Here is a 22,554-nt window from a genome sequence, read left to right on the forward strand (position 1 = left end):
AAATGGGTTGAGAGGTGCAGGACTGCTCATAGTTTTTTGTTTGTTTTTTTAAGATCTTTTACAATACGTCATAGGGATACTGGAACCTGTAATGTTTTGGAGGTGATTAGTTAGCTAGAAAATCAATAGGTTGAAAACAATCTATTTAGTTCTCTCTCTGTTTTAAGACCAGTTTCTTATCTTCTATCTGAAAGAGTTCAAAATGGTACTTACTGACTGATCATGGAGCTTTTTCTGTCAGTTGGAAGTGGTGCTTGACTCAACAAATTAGACATGCTTTTTCAAATGAGCAGGTTTTATTTTCTCTTTCCTAAGTAAAGTGATTGGAAGTCACATTCCCACTGAGTGTAAGTTGGTTGGCTAGTGGCTCCATTTAGGATTTATGTAATGCCATGTTTAAAATAAAACCCTAGAGTTCAAAAACTAAATAGTAGATGTCAGTACTAAATGAGCATCTGAGAGGTTCACATACTCATGATTTAGTAACAATAATCTGTTAAAGCTTTTAAGTAGTTCTTTGAGTTTGTGGACCATGATTGATGGTAATTTGTGGAATAGTTCTCAATGATCATTTTTAGACCATTGCTTCCATTGTATTAATATGTTAGAAAATACAGTAGTTAAAAAAAAATTAGTTACTGTCACTATTGAGGGAGGTAAAACATAACAGATACTCTTTGGAGATGCTTGTGTCTTCTTAAGAATTTCTGCAGACAGCAGTAGCATGGTTACATAGTGAGTGGTGGTGTTATAATTTCATTAAGTGGTGACTGATAATACTTTAACAGTTTCATGCTTCTTTTTTCTGTATCATTTAATCAAAACAATCTGTTAATACAAAAAATTAACTGTTATCTGTACTCAAATTATATTTTGTCATCCTTTTTATCAGTCTTTTCGTTGATATGGACTTATAACTTGCACCTGACTTTATATTTGGTCTGTTACTGAGGCAAAGACATTCATTAACTCTAGATAAAAGTTGGAAGTAGACAGAATTTAGATACAGTGTCTGAGTTAATGGTGATGACCTTGTTAATACCTGCATGATACCAATAAATCTGTAAAGCAAATCCTTGGCACTCAGGTATGTTACTACTGATTCTGAGTAACCGAATTATATTTTCAATAGATATAAGATTTGAGGGAGGAAAACATAATGTAATGTAATGTTCTTATCTGCTATAACTGTCATGATCAATGCACAAATAACACATCCACATAGTCAATGTAACTATCTGATGTTCATGAAAGAAATTGTCTCTGCCTGAAGAAGCATCTGATAGGAAGATTTTTGGAATTTCATTGCACAATTATGTCCCTTCACTTGGTGTGGAAAGCCCTTTGCAGTATAAAGCTGCATATTACGTGTTTATTTAAAATGCGTCTTGAAAATGCCTCCCGCTATTAGACTGAAAATGGTATGAAAATTATCATTGATGGATGGGTTTCCAAGCCTGCTGTAAAAAGGATGTCTGGCTAGAGAAATGAGTCTGTGTAGTGCTGGCAGTGGTCAGCTCCTTGGTGGGTGACAGGAGCTGTTTCTGTTGCAGGGAAATTGGGAGTGGGCAGGTAGCCAAAAATGCTTTGGCTTGCTGAGATGCTGCTGAGGGCCAGGATGCTGACGGAGTCCAACTTGGGGTTGTTTGGGGATGTAATTGAGCACACAGCCCTGCTGGGTTTCCCTCAGCTCCTCGCGGGGGCTGTGGTGCTGCCTTCCTTGTACTGCCTTGAGACCGAGGCCCTGACTGAAGTCTTAATTCTCCTCCATTTACTCTGCCTAGCATTTAGAGATGATTTTGATGTATACAGTAACACTAAATAAAAGCCATTTACACTGGATGATACTCCTTCTCAACTTTGTTTTCTTCACTCCTTTAAAATTCTCCCAAATGAGTCTGTTGCACATCTGATGGTAAATTCTGTTGGTAACACAAAAGGTTGTTTTATGGTTGATTCTGCTATCAAGCAAGGTGGCACTCATCCTTCAGCTGTTTGGTAAAATGTGTCCTGAGAAAGTGTGTGCTTTGAGAAGCTGTGCTTAGAGGAGCTGAAGGTTGCTCTGAGAGTCAGGAAGCCCCAACCCACCCATAGTTTCATTGGCAGTCTTCTTGATGAACTCAACACCAAGCTTTCAGGCAGGCTGATGAACATGTTGGCTGGTTTTCTTCACTATCATGGTTGATTCAGCAATGTTAGCCACTTTTGGCTTTTTGACTGTGTTTTTTATTAATTTCATTAATGGCCTCTGTGATGCCATTGGTGCTGTGAGGAGGTTAAGGTCCATTCACAAGGGTGAATGCAAAGAGTTGTTGATGTGCAGCATTGCCCATGTGAGGATCTGGATTATTCTTTATGTTTTGTGGTTGTGCCGTTCCTTGTGATGTATTGACCATAACTAACCCTTCCCAAATTTGTTGTACCTTTTAGTAACTTGACTGTTTTGGAACAAAACAAGTGTTTCCTGTTCATTTACTTGTTCCTTGCTTCAGTGATGCCCCCTGAGAATAATCTCCCCAAGCTTGGTGCTTTTGGCTGCCTCTGTAGACACAATACAATAGCAAAATCTTTTACTTCTTTCTCATCCACATTTGTGGTGATGAGAATATAATGTGGTGACTTAGAATATAATTGAAGAGTTTTGAATACTCCAGGAATATGTATTTCAAAGTCTCTGTATAATGGTTTTTCTGATGGTACAGGTTTTCTGGGTGTTTCTTTTCCAGTGCTTGTTTCCAGTAACAACACGTTAGGATTTTCAATACAGTTAGCAACAACAAGCAGGACAAAAATCTTGCAATACATATCTGGTTTATAACAGATAAAATGTAGCAGATATACAGATAATACTGTAGCAAATTAAATTATTGTTTTAATGAGTTGGTTTTTCAGGATGATATAAAGTTGGGGGGGAGGGTTTGTGCTGTTATTTGTTTTGTTGCGGTTTTTCATTATTTTGTGTTGGTATTTTAAACTTTATATATATATACATATATACACATTAAACTGCATGTATGCCTGCCTGACTGAAATATCACCATCTGATGTAGCATTGGTTCACAACCTTGATGATTCAGACACTTCCTGAAAACATTCACTTTTATAATGTGAACCTCAGGTCACTGAAGAGGTTACTGATGTAGAATGTCATATTTGTGTGTGTGGTTGAGAGGGAAGAGGAGGATCTTTTTAGGAAAAGCACAGAGCTTAGTGTTTGGATTTTTAGTTTGTTTGTGTGGAAATATTTCTACCAAGTGAAGCATTAAAGAGAACAGTAAAGTAGTTCATTCCTTCTTTAGGATTTCAAAGAACGACTCCGTATCATCGCAGATGTTATACATGATTCAGCGTGGTCAGAAATACATGGAGAAAACAGTGTGCTTTGTGATGAGAAAAAATGTATGGTTGATAATGGAAGAGAGTTTTTTGGTTTTTTCCCCAACATTTGTCACACTGTGGGCAAGTTTGATGTGTGAGAAAGACCTTCCTTACAATAAACTTGTTTTTACATTTTCATAGGAGAACAGTGTGTATTCTACCATTGGTGGAATATCTCAGAGACACAGTAATCTAATGCCTTAGTTTTCTTTATAATAGTTATGGCTTTGTTCTTCTCAATATAGAGTTGATTAGGATTTCAAATCTTGTCATTTTCTGATGATCTGTGAAAATGTCTTTGTACAAAACCTGAGCTGACTTTTGCTGTCATTTGATGATGCAAGAAATTTTTTCCTTTTAATAATTACCATTTTCAAAAGGCAGTTTAGACTCCCATTCTCATATTCCTTATAATACAGTTTAGTCTATTAACATGTTCTTTGACTTTTAGATTTTCTACCTAGATTTCTCATCTCTTCCCAAAAACATGAAGAAAGATATCTTCACTTCAAAAACGCATGGGGTTTTGGTTTTTTCTTTTTAAGCTGAGCATGAAGCTTAGAAGCCAAAAAAGCATGCCCAAAACCTTGCTGCTTGCCACAAAAGTTTACATAGGAAGTTCATCCTCTTTAGGTTCATCCTCATCACACTCTCAGTTTTGTGTTGTTCTGCTTTTAATATTCCTTATCAGAATGTCTTTGATTTAACTATTAATTTTTAATAGATGCCATGAGACTTTCCTCACTGTTTTCACTGAGAACAGATCTGTCAGTTTTTACTATTCCAGTACCACTTAAAGCACAGCATTTCAGGTCTATCAAACTATCTTTTTTAATACTTTGTCAAGACTAAAGCCTTCTCTCTCCTCATTTATATATTTAGGTGTGTTACTTTCAATGTTCAGCATCTGTCTCAATTTCTAGAGGATCTGTGCTTGGCTCTGAGAGTTTATTTCTAGGAACTGGAATAGGACAGTCTTATTTCTTTCCAAGTTATTTCATTAAACTATAAAAAATTTGTTGAAAGTGATTCTGTTGTGTATGGTGGAAGCTATTTTACTCAGCATAAAATTCTATGAAGGATGAAGTAATGGAAGTTGGTTATACAATGAAATGAAGCTTTGAATCTGTGAATACCATAACACAGATAGACAGATAGTCTTTAATTTTTAATGGCTAATGAAGTAGTCTCAAATAGAAAAATTACATTCCCATGAAATCGTGTGATGGATGCACTCTTAAAAATGTGGGTTGAAATTCCCATATACCAAATGAGGATTTGAACTTCTACACTTAAAGTGATGAGTGTGTGCTGGCTGTAGATTCCAAAGGACAAACAGAAGTGATCTTTTATCTTGTCATGAGAAATTGCCGGGTACATTGTAGGTCCTGATCTCCAGAACAAAGTGGAGTTGTATACATTTTGGTGGATTAGGCCACTGAAGCACTGTTGCAATCAGTTGTTTTGTACCATGTGGAACAAATAAGTGAGTACACTGGGTATTTGCTTCCTCTTATGATAATGACTAAGTCGGGACTGTTTTATACTGTGTTTCAGGTGTGCAAACTTAGCTTTACTACCCCTCTTACTTATGTAGCTGTCTCTTAAAGTTATTTTAGACAAATTAATAGGTTCTGTCTGTTTTTTGGTTTCAAGTGAGTTTTAAAGTATGTTTTCAAGCAAATGATGAGTTCTAGAATTTGCTTTCCTTTTGCATGTATACCTTTAATGTGGGCAAATGAATCACTTTAAAAACCATCTGAAGAGAACTGACTGTGGGGGGGTTTCTTTCCTGCTGTTTCTTTGTATTTGTTCTGAAGGGTACAGTCCACAAAAACTATTAAAACTGCCATGATGGTTGCTTTGCTCCTCCCTTGCATTCTTAGTGGTGTTTCATACACGAGATGGGCAGGTAGGGAGCAAGTCATGACTTGCATTGAGATAATTTAGCAATCTGAAGACTTTTGTCTTCAGTTGCTTAGCTCCTCACTGAACTTAAGAAGTGTAACTGAAAGTGGTCTTTGCTACCTCTGCTTCTGGATGATTTAAAAAGAAAGTGGGAATGACAAAGCACTATCCCAAAGCAAATAACGCGTATGTTTTGTTATCTTTGAGGGTTTATTAAGTACATTGTAATGTTCGTGACAAAAAAAGCTTCCTGCAGTGTTTTTGCAGAAAAACTCTGCCATAGGCATGTTTTATATCAGATTAACTCTGACAGTGATGATTTCTGTACTTGGAGATAACTGGTAGGGGATCAGCATTCATTATACTTTATATGCTATCTCTTTTAGTTTTGATATGGCATTATCTGTCAAAGGATATACTGCATGTAGTTGGCTAGGATAAAGACTGTTGAAAAAAAAACTGTTTCCAAATGTTCAGTAGAGATTTAAGAAAATCTTTCCTATTTTAATTCTCGGAGTATTTAGTGTGCTTTGGACATGGGAAGGCTAAGTAACACTTTTCATGCAGTCTCACAGCTCTGCATAGCTGCCAGGTATAAGGATTGAAAATGAGAACAGACTTTTGTGCTCTTATTGCTCCACTCACATTTGGGCAGTGAGTGGAAGGAGCTTGTTTAAGCTGAATGGGGCAGGGATGGCATCTGAAGAAGGGACAGGAAGAATAAGGAAAATGGAGAAGACAAGGAATGTTAAATGTGAGGTGACTGCAGAAAACAGTGTCAGGAATTCAGAAAGGGGGGACTGGAGCAGATGTGAGGGTATTAAAAGACTGATATTTGAAGAGGAGGTCAGGAGAGGAAATTGAGTCTTCAGACACTGTAATGTTGGTCTAGATAGAAATTGATAATTTACTCCATCTTGTTGGGCATTACTGTTAGAAATTATTAATACTTAACTCTTCTTTTGACTCAAATATCTTACCTCTTGATGAACAGTTACAATTGCAATGATGCAAATATATGTTCTATTCTAAAATAAATGAAACTTTCTAAAAGAAACGGCATCTCAAAAATCCTTGAATTACATGAGACACAGGTAAAGTTACATTTGAGGGATCTGTAAATACATATTTGTATACATTTTTAAATCCTTTTTACTTCTGTCATGAAGTAAAATGTTTCTATATGTAATAATTTACTAGGCGACAGTAGTGGAGCTTGAAAATACGTAAGCTGATGTCCAGACTAATTTGAATAGAGTTGGTTTGAGAACATTAAGGAAAACATTCCTCTAATAGGACAATACAGTATTTAACTACATTTGTTCTTCTTTGAATATATCAAAGTAATCAGAGAGGGCTTATCTATTAAAAACATGTACCATAAGGTGGGAAAGCTGTACACCAGGTATGCATTCATCAGAATAGCAAGCTGAGTTCTCTTAATTGTGCGAGTTTTGGATGGGATACTGTTAATTTTCTCTGTAGTAGCCTGTATGGTGCTATGCTTTGGATTTGGGATGAAAACAATGCTGATAACATACTGATACTTCAGTAATTAATGAACAATGCACAGTCAAAGCCTTTTCTGGTTCTCATGCTGTCCCATTTTTTCTTGTTCTTTTTCTTTTCCTCTGTCTCCTTGTTTCCTGATTAAACTGTATTGCAGTCCATGGCTCTTATCTTCTAGTTCCTCTGCCCTTCCCACTGAGGGGCAGAGAGTGAGTGAGCAACTGTGTGGTACTTAAAATGCCTCCTGGGGTTAAACCATAAATCCTTTTAGCAAGGTTCATCAAAATGAAATCCTGAAAAGTTTGGCTGCTTATCTGTTGCATGTTTCAAGTTAAAGTGAAGTAGAAACCTAGACTCTCACATGCTTTTAAGATCTGCCAGTGGCTTTTTGTGTTGATTCTTCCATATGTGTTTCAAGAATTTTTTAAGACTTCATTCTATTCATGTTAGGTTTGACATCTGTATTTCACTTTGACTTCCCGCTCTGAAATCTGTAATATTGCAGAAACCCTTTTGTTTGATTTTGTTTGATTCCATTAAAATGGAATCACTTTAGTAAAGCTAAAGTGTAGGAAGCCTGAAAGTTGCAATTGTTCCAGTCCACACAGTTCCATGCTCTAGGGACTTGCCTATCCCACATCGACCTTATCAGCCAGCAGCGCGCTTGCAGCAAGCATGGGGAGAGCCCTTCTGAAATCTTGGTTCATGAAGCCAACCCATGGTGATGAATATGTAAAGTATTAGTTTTTATTATTATACAAGATCCCAGTTAACATGCCCTTGGTAAATCTTCTTTTAAAGTCCAAGCAGTATTTATTTTCTCTTTTAAAAATATTGCAAGTAATTGTAATTTTAAAAGGAAGGAGAAAAGGTTCCAGTGTTAAAGTTCTTCAGGGGGGAAAAGTGTGATGCATTACACTTTAGATTTTGCTGAGTATGCAGGTCTGAATTTTACATACATATGTAACAGTTATTTTATATTAAATATTTTAATAAGGCATTAATAGATTTGCTCTATGTATAAAGAAAAATATTTGAAATCTCTAAAGGAATCAGCTTTGGTATATTACAAATTTACTATTCCAATTTCCTTTTTGTACCACTTGAAAAATAGGTAATTGTTTTAACTGTAGCATGATAGTGTTCTTAGGGGCACAGAAATGATGTAAGCATTTGAGTCCTGTTAGCATAACAAATGTTACCCACTTACCACCAGTTACTGTGGAACTTCTGTTCCCTTCATTTTTAGACTGTCACCCTCTGCTATGTTTTGTAACGATGAACTGTATCCAGTACTGGAGAACTGGGATGCCTGGTATTACAGGGCGAACACAACAGCTTGGCCATGGGCATGAATGCAAGTGTATTTGTTCTGCTTCAGTGTTCATCACAACCATGTGGTTTTGTCTAAGGCAGGCTCTTAGTAGTGGAAGGGAAAATGATTTATTGTTGGAAGTCTTGGTTGCTTAAAATGTGTTCTTAAAGGAAAGAAGTTACTTTATGATAATCACATGTAATTCAATGCAACGTGGGTATAAATAATACATACCTGTTTAGTTATTCTGTGTGATCATCTTGATTTGATTTGTGTCTGCACAACCTGTGGTCAACCTGTCACTTAGTGCAATAGAAAGTTTCTGAGAGCTGAACTGTGGTTATTAGGGTAGGTGGGTGGATGTGGCTGAAAGAATGTGAGCTGTTGTTTCCAGGTTCAGTGCATTGGGACATGCCTTCTACTTGACCTGTACAAACAAGGCTGTAGTCTTTTTAGACTTGTCTCAACAAGTCCATCCATTTGAATAGTAGCTGCACTGCCAGTGGGGAATATGATAACTCTTAGGCTATGTCAGCATGGTAGGAAACAGGTGAACATCCAGGATAACTTAAGTTTATATTAAATATTTTGCAACAACTTTGTCTGGGAGTTGAAGGGAAGAGTACTGTTGTTTCTCCTTGGTTTTTATTCAATACAGATATCCCCCCAATGAACACCCCACCACACCCACAAGTACTACAAATAGAAATCTTGAGGCAAGAGCAGTTGTAATAACTCATCTTAATGCTTCTAGCACTATCCCCTTATATACAATTATGTCAGTAAATAATTAAATAACATATATTAAGTAAAAAAAGCTTATTTGCACATTAGTGTCCATATAGCTTTCTCTTAGCTAACAAATTAAGGTAAGTTCAGAGTTAATATTTAGATAAAGAGCAGACCAGGGCATCTGATCTGTGTAGAGATTATATTGTGCACTGAAACTGTGAAAGCTGGATGACAAAATGTTAGGCAGGATTATTTCTTTCATAGCCCAAACAAGCTGGAGTTTCTAATAAAAATAATGAATACTTCTCTATGAATAGAGTGCTAAACTAAGTGTAGTACTCTGAAATTTTCCTCTTGTTTGTTTAGAATTTTTTTACTATAAGAAAAGTTGAAGGAGAACAAATGAGGAGAACAAATTCCCTGCTGCACAAGTGATTTGTGGACAAAATTAATTTATCTTTTTGCAGTGCATAACCCTCTCCTTCTGCTGAATGTTTGAACAGCTTCAGGAGACATAAATGAGGTGGAATGAGGATAAAAACTGAGTCTAAGATGAAAAAAAATATCTGTCTTTGAACTTCCCTTATCATATTTGCTGTCATAAAAATCTAGTTCCAAAAGAAAATAGTTTAAGTTCTTTAAGTTTCTGTTTGGATTCTGGAAGGATGACCATGAGCCAACGATGTGCCCTTGTGGCCAAGAAGGCCAATGGCATCCTGGGGTTCATTAGAAGGGAGGTGGTTAAGTAGGTCTAGGGAGGTTCTACTCCCCCTTTACTCTGCCCTGGTAAGGTTGCATCTGGAATATTGTGTCCAGTTCTGGGCCCCTCAGTATCAGAAGTACAGGGACCTGCTCGAAAGAGTCCAGCACAGAGCAACCAAGATGATGAAGGGAGGGGAACATCTCCTTTATGAGGAAAGACTGAGGGAGCTGGGGCTCTGCAGCTTGGAGGAGAATGAGGGGTGACCTCCTCAATGTTTATAAATATGTAAGGGGTGAGTGCCAGGAGAATGGAGTTAAGCTCTTCTCAGAGGTGATGGTTATAAACTAGAGCATAGGTGGTTCCATATAAATATTAGGAAGATTTTTTTCACTGTGAGCATGACAGGGCTCTGGAACAGGCTGCCAGGGGGGTTGTGGAGTCTCCATCCCTGGAGACATGCAAAGCCCACCTGGATGCATTCCTGTGTGGCCTATAGGTGACTCTGCTCTGGCAGGGGGGGGTTGGACTTGATGAACTTTCGAGGTCCCTTCTACCCCCTAACTTTCTATGATTCTGTGACTGCAGAAGGCAGTGGTAGGATGCAGAACCTAACTTAAATGGTTTAAATAATAAAGTCACACTGGGAGCAACATGTTATTGACTGTAGAAGTTTCTACCCTCGTGAAAAATGTAGCAGGGGAAATTCTTACCTGTCAGAGGCAGGAGTGATGACTTACCCTGCCCAAGACTGACAGTGCAGCAGGATGAACATGAGCCAGCAGTGTGCCCTTGCGGTGGAGAAGGCCAACTGCATGCCAAGTTGTCTTTACCAGGAGTGCAGCCAGCAGAGCCAGGATATGAGACGTTTACACCTTCTCTTCAGCAGTCATGAAACCTCATTTGGTCTCTCGTGTGCCGAGTTTGGGTATCCCGAATGCAAGAATGATATTTGAGTAGGAGGATGGAGGATACAAATGGAGAAGACGTTTTGTGCAGCCTTAAGAAAAGGAGGCAGCATAAGAGGCTTTGAGGCAGCTGAAGACAGCAATATACTTGGTAACAGAGAAGATGGTGCTTCTCTGAGATGCACTGTGGAAGGAAAAGAAGCACCAGCCAGTTGCAATAAGGAGCATCCCAGCTGGATGCTGGGAGGCTCTTTTCCAGCATGGTTAACTGGGGTCAGGGTCATCTGAACTCACCTGGGCCTGAGCAGCTGATTTAGCATCAGCCATGCTCTGAGTAGGGATAGAACCAGGGAACCTCAAGATGTCACTTTGGACTGAAATGACTCTGCAACTGGCACTCAGAAAGAATAGGTCCTCATCAAAAGTTATAGAGGGACTCAGACTGAACTTGAGAGTTCTGAAATAGCTTGGTTTGGGGAAAATGCCCAGAAAATGTACTTAGCGGTGCTTTACATTCTTGAGAGAAGTTGGGGACTATTTATGACCTACTAGGGCTTGTTCTACAGGCCTTGTTATAAACACCTTCCCACATTCCCAAGCCCCCAGAATAGCTGGATAATTACTGCAAAAGGCAAGAATATTCCTGTTTTGCAGGGGAGGAGCATTTTTCTGTATTTCCAAAGCAGCATATGCAAGACAGTGTACATGATGCATGCTGTTAGGGTCTTGGACCCTTTATCATATAGATACACATTCCTGTGAACTGTGTATTTGTTTCAAGAAAAGCCTTATATTCTCTCTCTAATGTCAGCTGCAGAAATGTTTGGAAAGGAAGCCCTTGGTATTTCCCCCACCTATCCAGCTAGTTTATGAGGAATGCCTTATTTACAGATTAGGAAGGTTATAATGGAAATTTAATGAACGTGGGGTATACACGAAAGAGCACAGACTTCACATCAGTACTGAGACCAAGTATGTGGTTTGCCTGTTACATTTTCCCACTTGTCACTGTGGGTCAGCGTAGGCAAGTAAAGGTTACTCATATCATGACTATGGTTTTTGTTTGGAAATAAAGTAGTTCTTTCTCAAAAAAATTTAATGAACTTGTAGTACTGTTGTATTGAACATCAAGTTCTTCAGTAACAGAATTGCCTTTTGGAATTATTGTTTCCCTTGGTGCATGATCAAAGTTATTTCTGATGGTGGAAAATACAGTCTGGTAATGAATACAATAATGAGAGACCAGGGGCCACCCTGAGTTGTTCTTCAGTGTGTCTTGAAAAGGTCTTGGGAGACCCTTGCAGCAGTTTCACAAGCATTGTATGCTCTATTTCTTCTCTTTCTCTATATGATGTCAGTGGCACAGGTACTTTCTATAAGACATTAATACTTTATTCTCTTCTTCTGTGGTTTGTTTAGCTGCTGTCTAGATCTCCTGAACTTAAGACAGCTTAAAAATTTACTCCATAGAGCTCAACCTACTGGGACAGTGGTTGCCTCTGCTCCCAGTTCTTTGAAATAGCTGCTTTCTAAAAAAATTGTTTATGAGAGATTAACCAAAATGTGTTTCCTTCCACTCTTGCTTTGTTCCAATCAGTATAATATGTGTCTAGCAAGCTGTCTAACTGCATCATGGATATATAGACTAGGCTTTAAGGGTAAATTAAATGAAAAAAATGAATATATTGTCCTTTGGTTTATTCTAAATTTTAACTACCTAAAACTCAGTAAACTGAAGTTTCTTTGCTGAACACCAGTTCAAAACTAATTGCCAGTGACTAATTAGTAAACATTAGTTTGATGGCACTTTGTGGAATCTGCATCTGATTCTAGTCAGGGAACTATATACTCAAATGCTATTTATGTATTAAAGAAAAACTTTTCCATTTTTTTCCTGAATATTCAGATTTACTAGCAGCTATATAGTGTTTTCAGATGCATACTAAGCAGTTGGTTTGGTTTTGGAGTGTATTTGGCTTTATTCTTTGTTTTGTTGGTTTTTTTAATTTTTTTGTAGCACCTTGTGGTCTTGACTGAGAAAGAGATCATACATTGTACACAACATGATTCCACATGCAGAACAAGGCCCCCTGCACTTGTGAAGCAATTGTGTGTATAAAATGAAGAGTAGATTAGAAAGTGAAACAGGAGTGAAATAGATTGTCTGAATTGCTGAAACTAGAAATAAGAACTGTATGGGGGGCTAAAATTTGGTCACAAGTCTCCTGAATTTTCCATTTCTTGCAGCCTCTTGGCTTATTGGAGTGTCTCTTGGTTTGCCTGCTTCATTATATAAGCCTCTCTGTTCTTTCAGTATCTTTCTTTGCTTTTTTCTCTTCCTGTGATGCATTTTTATTATTATTTGTTTAGGGTTTTGAGGTTGCTTGCAGTTTTGTTGTAGTTGGGGCTTTTTTTGTTTCTTTGGGTTTTTTGTTTTGTTTTTTTTCCGCTAACACTATTCTTACTGCATTGTAATGTGCAAGACATAACAGTGTAAGTTCAGAAAAGTATATAAAGACTAAGCTGTTAATGCTAACTGAAGATTTGTTCTTGAATCTTGCTAGATAAATAAATAATTTCCAAAGAGAATGTTTCTGTATTTCTTAACCTGTGCATTTACAGGTTATTCAAGATTTTTTTACCATCCATTTTTGTGTGATCTTAAGTTTTGCTTGGTTTGCAGCATACTAGAAATAGTGGCTGGAGCATGACATTGACTCACTTTAACTATTTAAGCTTTTTCAACTTTTTTCCTGAACTGGTGCTATTCTAAAATATCTTGATTTACAACGTGATTCAAGAAAATTATGAGAAATGGGAGAAGGCCAGGTATTTGGGAGAAGGTGGTATTTGAAAACCTGCTTCAGAGGACACTAGATGGGTTAAGCAAAAGGTTAGGATCAGTACTACAAGTTAAGTATGTGAAAGATTTATTAAACTTACCAGCTTTGATTCTTTTTAGAAATTCACCCAGGGTGTTATTGGGGCACAGTGCATGGAGAGGGAATGCACGGGGTAAAGAATGTAGAGTAAATTTTCTGTTTGCTATCATATTTCAATTATTCTTTCTTTGCATGTTGATTAGATTCTGAAGGAATGCTTTAAAGATAAGAGTTGACATATTTGCATTGTACATTACCATTAGTGACATATCAGTATTAATTAGTCTTTTCTCTCCTGCATGCTTGTATGGCAGAAATTTTTGATAAATCTTGGTAAATTTTGATTTAGATATTCATGAAAGCAAGTATTCTGTGTGGAGAAAGTGGATTCATTGCATAGATTGGAACAAAGAATAGTCTTACTATTGGAAGAAAAAAAAAAGTGTGCATTTTTATTTATGCTAAGGAAAAGTGTCCTTTAAAACTCTCCTCATGAATACCAGCTTCACTAAAAACACCTACAACTGTGTTAACTACTGATCTGCTTCTTATTACAGGAAAACATTTTTCATTCTTTCTCATTTACTTATGATTCTGCTAGACTTTGAGGAGTGCTGTTCATTGAGGTGTACTGTGGCAAAGGCACCTTAAGTGACATGTCAATGCTCCCCCAGTAGCATTGCCAGATTTTATTCTCTGGTGTCTCTTCCCAGCCAGCTGGAGAAAAACAATGGAAAAATAGTGTTGCTTAAAGTAGTACCACTCTGGGATGCATTAGCATCAGTGTCTGTCCTATTTGGTAAAGCTATTGCTTTCTTCTCTTATTTGTTGGATGTCAGCAGCTTTCCCTTGTTAGCTCTGCTTAGGCTTTGCTGACTGCTGTAATACCAATTTCTAGCTTGGCCTGCATGAAGAAATATATTCTCAACCTTTGGATTTCCTAAATGTATTGTATGAGTTTATATAACCAGTGCAGTATCTTGGTGGTAAGGATTGTGGCATCTTTTGAGATATAATTTACTAGTATTTGCTAGTAACCCCAAATATTATTTTTTTCTTCTGATTTTTTGTTGGTTTGGTTCAACAACAGTTTTGTTCACAAGAACTATTAAGTAAAATTCTGGTTTTCCTGCTTAGGTTTCCTTTTAGAGTGTGTTGCTCTTTAGGATCCCTTTCATGGTAATGTTATAGTGAACAGAACCAGTCCCTTTTTTGGGGTTTTTGGTGGTTATTGTTCAAAACTGTTCCCATCATCTTCTTGTAGAGTTTGTCCTGGTTCCATGAGGGATCTGTCACCTCTTCAAATATATCATTGGCTGGTCTCCCTGGTTTTGGAGATGCTGCCATCACTTTGATGGATTAGGTGCCATTTTACATACTTGAGTGGTTTATTAATAAATTAGTATTCCTTGTCTCTGAGCATTATACTCTGTAAAATAATGTTTGCTGCAAATTTACATTAATCTTACACATACATAGATTCTGTCAGATCCAAGAGCCATGCCCTAGATGGAGTTTGATCTAAAAATTTTTGGATGTGACTAAATCCTAGATCTATACAAGGAATGCCATAATGGAAATCTCACTAGAAATAATATTGATTTGCTTCAATTCACTTTGAAAGAGTAGTCATATCTGAGCTTTCCTGGTAGTAATATTTGCCAGTACATGCTCCACAAAGGTATGTAACCTGTGGCTTAGTGATTCTACATAAATTGATTCTACATTGAAGCTTTAGTCAAATTGCCCTAAGAAATCATGCTAACTAAATACTTCAGCTTAATTGCTTAGTTTTTTCTTCTTCTAGTTGCATCGTGAAAGTTGGTATGGAAAAGGCCACAGTATGCTTTTTCTTTGTATTTCTTTTGTATGTTACTGCTCAGTACCCTGAGGGATGTCTAGTAAGAAAGAGATAAGGTCAGAAAAGATGTGAAGTAGATAGTTTTGAGGTTTGCTTTAAAGAAGGGCATAAACAGGAAGTGGATAACTTAGGAGGAAAGGACAATGAAGAAGAAAGAAGAAAAGCACAGGGTAAGGAGTCAAAATAAATCTCTGAGCCAGAATAATTTGTGATACTCTACTAGTTTGAGAGTTCTGCTAAGGAAAAAAAAATACACTTGGGAAAAACTGGTTAGCACAGCTGCAGTCATCTAGACTATTTCCCCTTAAAATGCTCTTGGAAAAGAGCTTTCTAGGTAGTTAATACTCAACTGTGTGATTCAAATGAGATCAGAACTGCATCTAATTAAGTAATGTTACAGCCAAAAATATTCTGAAATTGAGAGATTATTTTTATACGTTTGGCATAGAATTGTTGGTCTTTTTCCAGACTTGCTGTCTTTTTGTAATAAAAGGTGTTGGCATTCATCCAGCTTGAAATAGAGGGGTCCAAGTTTAATGACTACAGCAGTCAGCAAAATCCTTGTACTAATGGCAACAGAAGCTCAGTGCTGTGTAAGCTCTGACTTTCTGCTTTTTTGTAGATGTGACATTAATTCCCTCTGTGGGATGTTGCTATTTTGAGGTAGAATAAGAGCTGCTGCAACAGGATGGTGATACCTAGTGACAATTAATACATAATGGACATGAAGCCATGTTTAATATGCATAATCTATTTTGAGTATTTTATTAATATACCTGATTAGCCCTGTTCAGCCACCTGTGTAGTGACAATGTGAGGAATAAATACTGTGGATATTGCATGCTTCTCAGTGTTAAACAGTAATCTGGCTCCTTATGTTGGGTTTTCTGTGGCAGTACTGCAGAATGAAGCACCTTGTTTGCCCTTCCCATGCTGTTGTTCCTTGTGATGTCAGGTCTGTTTGAGAGCCAGTTAGGAATACGTGTGGGGATGTGACTTATGCTACTATTATTTTTGTATTTCTTGTCTTGAAATGTGTAGATATATCTGGTCTGGACACTGCTGTAGGTTGGAAGCAGGTTGAGTACAGTGATTCTCAATTTTCCAGTTGTCTGTTCAAAGAGTAGGACAGCTTTCTTCTCAGGCTTAAAGCGCTTAAAGCTTAGACTGAGATTAAAATTGTATATGCTTTTTTCTATTTTGGTGTTGTTTTCCTGTGATTCTTGTTTTCTTCTTTTTCTTTCTGCATTTGCCTAACAGCTAGAAAAAAACAAACTCAGCACTTCAAACAGGTATCGAGAGCAGAACTTGTAAATTATCAAAATTAATCATGTGATGTTTAAGTGCTTTTTTTAATTTTATTTTTTCCTAGTGCACACTTGTTCTTTGCATTCAAGAAAGCCTATATCCATAGAACATATTTCAAATATTCCATATTTTTACATGAAATGAGAAATTGCCTCAGTATAAGAACCAAAGAACAGAGAGCTTTAATTTATTTTACAGCTACATCTTCTGATATGCTTATTACTTGTGCTTCTTGAATCTTTAAGTGTCAGATGTGGCAGTTTATTAGAAGACTTTGTCTTTGGAGAAAACATAATGATTTGTAATGATCCACTATCTCTAAATTCAGTAAAATGCTCTTAACTATAGTTAAATGTCATTTCTGTACAAAAATAAATCTACATTTTCTTGAAACAGAGCTGCTTAGTGAAGTATTTCATGTTGGCAATTTTTCCTGTAATTGGAAATGTAGTAAAAATATTATAGAATATCTTTTCTGCAAGGCACTAAGAATTTTTACCTAAGAATTCACTGTGACAGTATAGATTTCACCCAAAACTGTAATGGCCCCTTTAGCCTTACTGCTGTATTTCTTATTGTAGCTAGAGCTCTTTTTCTGTAGCCCTAATTAATGCCAAGAAATCTGGTTCACTAATTTGACATAGATTTGGTAATTGAAGAATTACAAAGTAGTAGTAACAATAGGTGGTATTAAATTTATTCTAAGGAGGCAAATTTAACAGAAGCCTTAATGTTGAAAAAAATAAAGGAAAAAAGTAAGAATTCAGGAAGATCTCTGGCAGTATGTAAACATTTATGTAACAAGTACATTTAAAGTCTAAATTTAGAGAGGCTGTTCAGAATAACTTAGGAAGGAGCCAACCCAGAGAAGTCAAGGGAGATGAACCATAGCAATTGGAGAACAAAAGTGTCTTAAAACACTTGGGTATTGGCTTCTGTTTGCCTAAAAGAAGGAAGTGATGTCTCTCTATACTTGCTGGTAACAATAATGTTTTGGGTTTATGCATCTTGCGTGTTTTGTAAAAGAATTTAAGAAATACATGGTTAAGCTGCTAACAAACATACAGAGATCCTTTGGACGTAACAGTTAAGAAAACTGGTTTGCATGATGGGGTTTAGTTGCCAGAAGCATCTCAAAGATATCTTAGTATCTTTAAGTTCTCATTTTATTGTGGGTGGGTTTGGCTTTTAGGGTTTGTTTGGGCTATTTTTTAACATTAGACATTGGAGAACTTGATAAAAAAACCATGTATCTTAAATTTATTTTATTAACAAGTCACTGAAGGGCAAGCAGGAGTTGATTAAATTCCACTAACAACAAAAAGTTGTGTTCCTTTGAATATCAAACCCTGCACTTCTAAGTTAATTTTTACACCCCAGTCATATTTTTTTAATCTAGCTCTAAGAAACTAATTGCTCTTCTTACTGTTCTGAGATTTATCTCAGTACCTAATGTCGATTCTCATTTCTTTGTAAAATCCTGTATTTATTCTGGTCATAGTTTGCATTTATTGCAACTGCAAGTGTTCCCTTAGTCCTTGCTGTGCTTATGTTTTCAGAATTTGAGTGATTTGAGCAAACAGTCATTTGAACCCCCTGTTTGGGTGTGACTGTGTGGTAAAGAATGATGTTTGGTACTCCTTATGTCTACAAATGCTTCCAGAGTTGTTTGTCCTGTGTGGGATGTAAGTTATGTGCTCAAATTCAAATCCCTTTCTCCCTGTCACATCAAGGTGTATATTGCAGTACTTCTCCTTCAGTAAACACTTGAGGTTATTTATCTAGATGTCAGCTTGGTTTTTTTGATTTTTTTTCCTTAAGCTGTGTTAAGCAGAACTGTTCCAAATATTTGTGCTTTATCATCATTCATTTTGGTATAAATTCAACATTACCTTTGGTTTTCAGCTGATTATATCATTGCAATAAAGAATACTTTCTGCTTTAGGTAAATTTAGTACTCATGTATGGTTTCCTAAGTCATTGAAGTATACTCAGTTTATACTGGTTATGAATTTAGTGTCTTCATTTTTGGTTTACTTCCAAACTGTGTTGGCATGCTTTAAAGTCTTGGCACTAGAGTTAAGAGCACCTCATTACTGTTTACACACTCTTCCTTTTTTTTTGAGTTTCCAAATGTAAATTGTTGCCAATATTGAGATTGACCAACTGTAGGAGTACTATAATCCATCCAGAATAATAAACTCACTTATAGGAATAACAATGCACAATGTTCCTTTAGTTATAACAGTACTGAATCCACCTTGGTTTGGTTTTATTACCATGGAGGAAACCCAGCTGTAAATCTGACTACAGGTAGCAGTCTGCTCATATCATCATCTAACTTTTGAGGGATTTTTAATACTGAAGTTCATAGGTGCTTTATTGCTACTGAAAGTGGTGCAGTTACCAGTGGAAAGGGATCCCAGCTCAGGGATAGCAAATCTCCCCTGCTCTGCTCTGCCATGGGCACAAAAGTGTCATGAACACTTCTGTCAGAAGCCTACTGCTAGCCAGTATAGATTTGGATTAACTTGTTGGTTATATTTTTATATTTTTAATTTATATTTATATTTTAAAATTCATATTTAAATTTATAAATTTATAAAATATGAATATAAATTAAAATTTTAAAGATATAATATATAATATTTATATATAGAAATATAATAAATATAAATTTTAAAATTTATATTTAAATTTATAAATTTATAAAAAATAAATTTTAATTTATAAATAAAATTTTATATATTTTTTTAATGTTAATACATAGCTTTTGAAAGTAGGTTTCAAATTAAATGTAGGACATGGATTTTCCTCTTTACCTCCTTACTTTTCCTTTTACCTTAGCATTTTTCTGGACAGGACCTTTCTAAGCCTGCTGGAGAAATGTGTTTATTTGGGAGGTCTGAGCTCTAATGCAACTGCTGCTACAAACAACATTGGTTTTATAGGATTTGGATTTGCTTTTAGATGCCGAGTGTTTGGTGTCTGAAAAATGCTCATTGAGTCTCCTGAAACCTTCTCTTTGGTAGACAGCAGCTTCAGTTAAGAGGTGATTGCATTCCTGGTGTGCACCATCAGATTGCAAACCTTGGTTTTACTTGCCATCTTTCTTTTTTAGTATTTTCAATACAGGAAAAGAAGAAAGTTCAGGAAGTGATAATTGATAATTATCATTGATAATGTCCTCCTAACTTTGGTATGCAAATGAGATTATTGTGTTTCTTGCTTCTAACTGTCTTGAGTGGCATAACCCTTGTTCCTGGTTATTTGGTCCTTGAAAGGAAAAAACTTTGGCAAATTCTCAGTGAATATTACACTGCAAATAGATATATTGACAAGTGCATCCTTAGTAAAACTTGTGTCTGTGGCTCATTTTGTGTGTGACTTTTAACTCAAGTTGGTTGCGTGTTGTTGCTGATATATTACAAGATGAGGATGTGTGTGAGACAAATTGCCCCACTGTAGTATAGAAAATCCAGAGTGTTGGAATGCTGGAAAGAGAAGTGAATGTTGTTTAAAAAACAAGATAGATTTAAAATAAAGTTCAGTTTTGGGTAAAAGGTCAGGCTCTAGTTCCTTTTTTTATTTGTAGCAGTTCATCCGTATACAGAATTGTGCATATTGTATGTGTAAGGTAATCTCATTTTTTAATCTACTATAACTGGCCTTTTGATTCTTGAAAATCCTTTTGGGTATTTTGCATTCCAGTATCGATCCCTGTCTGTCTGACTGCTTCAGCTAGGTAATCATTTTTCTTGTTTATCCCTAATCCTTTTAATATTTCCTTCCTGCCACTGTATAGCAGTACAGTATGCCCGTTGTTTGGAATGTGTTTCAATGGCAGCTGTAAGACTGTGCAGTACAAGTGGTTGTATTTTAGCACAGATTTGACAAAACCAGTTTACAATGAAACAGAAATGCAAAGCTGAACAACATGTCTTCAAAGCATGTGTGCTGACCTTTTTGCTTAGTCAAACAAAATGCTAATCTTTATGAATCATATTCTGCTTTGAAGTGCTCTGAAAAATTAAATATGAAGCATAACTATTCTGAAATGCTTTTTATTCTATATTCTTCTTAGGGACCTGACAGAAAAAAAAATTATTTTCTTTCTGTGTACGTATCTATGTACATCCTTGTGTGTATTAAAAACTTGGTTTTAAAGCAGCAGGTGTAGAGTAGTTTGTGCATCTTAGTGGAAGTGTTTGGACCCGAGTATCTGATAAAGTTCTTTTCACCCTTCACCTTGGATAAAAATATTCTGTCCTTGTTTCCATGGTGATTGAGTAACAGCATCTCTGGTCACATAAAGTTTTGACAAAATGATAAAAAAAATCCTCTTCCCTGAAAAGGTTTCCAGAAAAACATGGATCTGTTTTGTTTCACCTGTATAATGAGAAGAAAATAACAGAAAATCCTACTGAGGATTTTCTTCTCCATTTCTCCCACACTAGGTTACACCTTAAGATCCTTTTGCTCTGCTTGCCAGTGCTTTATCTGTTCTGCTTTTCACATTAGGTGAACTTGACATATACTTTATCTGTATGTCAAAGCAGATCATGGAAGCATAATGAAGGGAAAGGATTTGATATAGAGGTGAAAGCGAAGTTTTAAATTCTTCTTCAGGAACCTTTTTTATTTTCATACTACTTCAGTACTAGCCAAGTTGGGAGGGTTTGTATATGTTTGAATGTGTTTTGCTATGACTGCTCTACTTCAACAAAAACCCCAAAACCCACCTGAGATCTAGACTCCCAGTATTCAGTGACTGTCTTAATACAAACACCTCTAACTGGTGCACAGCTTGAGTGTATAAATTTTCAAGAAGGTAGAGAAGTTATCTTCTCTCAGAGAAAGCATTGGTTGTAGCACAGTAAATTACCCATAATAACTTCAGAAGGTCATGGGAAAAATAATTTTAAAAATACTTGGTAGCTTTTGGTATGTCAAAACTTTAGTGGAAGTTCTAGCATTACAGTTATTACTTGATGACAGACTTTCTGATGTTAATGGCAAATAAAAAATAAAAATCACATCTTGATTTCCCCTTTATTCTGTGCTTTGAAGATTGCTTTTCCCCACCTCATGTGCTTTATAATACACTGTAGATGCAGTTAAAGGTCAGCTGAATGTGGTTAAGCCTTGACTTCTGAGGTGCTGCAACTTTTCTGTGTACTTCTAAGCTAAAAGTCAGCTGAAAATGATACATGTTTTCAAGACATCCTGATCTTTTTAAAATTAAGGCGCCCTGTTTTCATTTACAGGCAGACAGCACACTGCCAATCTTTGTCTTGTTCACTTAGGAGTTGTAACTTAGGTGTTTCACTTGGTAATTACAAGGCACCTGGCAGAGGACACCCTACAGGCAGGGTCCTTTTGCACACTAATAGCAAAGTAACAGCAAGTAAGTCAGAACTTTTTATATCTACAAAAAGTGAAATTTTTTTGCATGAAATGCAAATCTGTTACTTGCAGTAATTTATACCTAAAATGATCTGTAAAGCTGCCTTTTTGTATGGATAGGAAATCTGTTTCCAAGGCTAGAAGTCTTATTTTCAATTCATCAAAATGAATTTTCCTCTTTGGATTATGTTCAGTTTCTTTTCAGATACATTTCTGAATTTCTTGAAAAACACTGACTGGCTCAAAGTAATTTGTAAAAGCTTGATTGATACAGATTCTTCCTTCATCTCTACAGTTTTTTTTTGTAGAAACTGGTGAAATGGTGGGATGTCTGAGATATTGAAGTGCTTCCAGCTATTGGTGGTGTTTGATGAAAGGCTACAAAGAGAAGGTGTCCCACAGAGAAACCTCAGCAGCAAATCAACTGATAGTTTCTGTTCTTTGTGTAGTCATTTGCAGTACTGCTTTTTTGAATGTCAACTCAACATTTGCAGCCAGCTAAATTTTCACAGTGGGTTGCAGCTTATCCATTCAGACTTAATTTATGAGAAGTTTGGTGGATGTGTCCTTGACAAGTAACTGTTCTCCTTGTTAATGGTTTGTTTGGGTTTTTTTTTAAAGGAGAGACTGAAATGTGATTAAGTTAT

At 36.4% G+C, this 22,554-nt stretch overlaps 1 protein-coding gene across 2 annotated transcripts in view; it reads left to right on the forward strand.

Annotated features, from left to right (window-relative positions):
• The window catches only part of CRIM1 (cysteine rich transmembrane BMP regulator 1), a 155,017-nt gene that overhangs the window by 50,547 nt on the left and 81,916 nt on the right, over nucleotides 1-22,554 (forward strand). The window lies entirely within an intron of this gene.

This window comes from Calypte anna, chromosome 3 (assembly GCF_003957555.1).
Source record: "Calypte anna isolate BGI_N300 chromosome 3, bCalAnn1_v1.p, whole genome shotgun sequence".
In the NCBI taxonomy this organism is placed as follows: domain Eukaryota; kingdom Metazoa; phylum Chordata; class Aves; order Apodiformes; family Trochilidae; genus Calypte; species Calypte anna.